This window comes from Xenopus tropicalis, chromosome 5 (genome assembly GCF_000004195.4).
Source record: "Xenopus tropicalis strain Nigerian chromosome 5, UCB_Xtro_10.0, whole genome shotgun sequence".
In the NCBI taxonomy this organism is placed as follows: Eukaryota; Metazoa; Chordata; class Amphibia; order Anura; family Pipidae; genus Xenopus; species Xenopus tropicalis.
The window spans coordinates 108,701,637-108,702,453 of record NC_030681.2 but is presented as its reverse complement, the minus strand read 5'-3'; positions in this window follow the sequence as shown (position 1 = coordinate 108,702,453).

The following is an 817-nucleotide window of genomic DNA, read 5'->3' as shown; positions in this document are numbered from 1 at the left end:
TATGCCCACCTGGCCATGACCCAATCCTGCCCAATGAAAACTCTGATCTGTCCAAGCCTTGCCCCTGTTCCAGACAAATGCCCCATTTCGCCAAAATCCCAACCACATTTGGAAATGGCCAGGCTCCCAACTCTGAACAGCTCTGACCTGTGCCTTACTCATAGTAACAGTTCTCCCAGAAACATTCTTAATGAAAGAACCCAATTTTGTCATCCTCTATGATTCCTTTGAAAAAGATATGGAGAATCTGATCAGCACTTCTCATCAACATTCTTTATTGTTTCAATAAATAATTTGCATCAGCACAAAATTGAGCTTTGTGCACTCATCACCAGTGCATGTCTTCATCCCTACAAATGAAATACTAGATGGCAATCTTTTCACATCACTTCTCAGGTTTATAGACATCTATAACCTTCTTTCTAAAGGCCTCAGAGAGCTCTTTCAGTCTAGGTATAGTGATACCACGCAGCTCAATGACAAAAAGCAAACCATGTCTGATGTTTAAATAGAACAGGTTCCTCCGAGATCCTCTTTCACAGTGTTCTTATAATTTGCTCCCGATCTTGTGCACCAGATTCTAGTTTTAGGTGTAAAATTTGCATCTATGTTTATTTAAATTACACAATAGACTACAAAATGTAAACAGTGCATAGTATCTGTTATATTAATTTTAGCAATATTGTTGAAATTAAGATTAAATATTTGCATGACGAAATATGTTGAACAAGTCAAAAATTACTATTATTTCATCCCCATTCTTATTTACCAAGCTGTCTATAATTTATTATATTGCTACTGGCACATGACAGCCTTT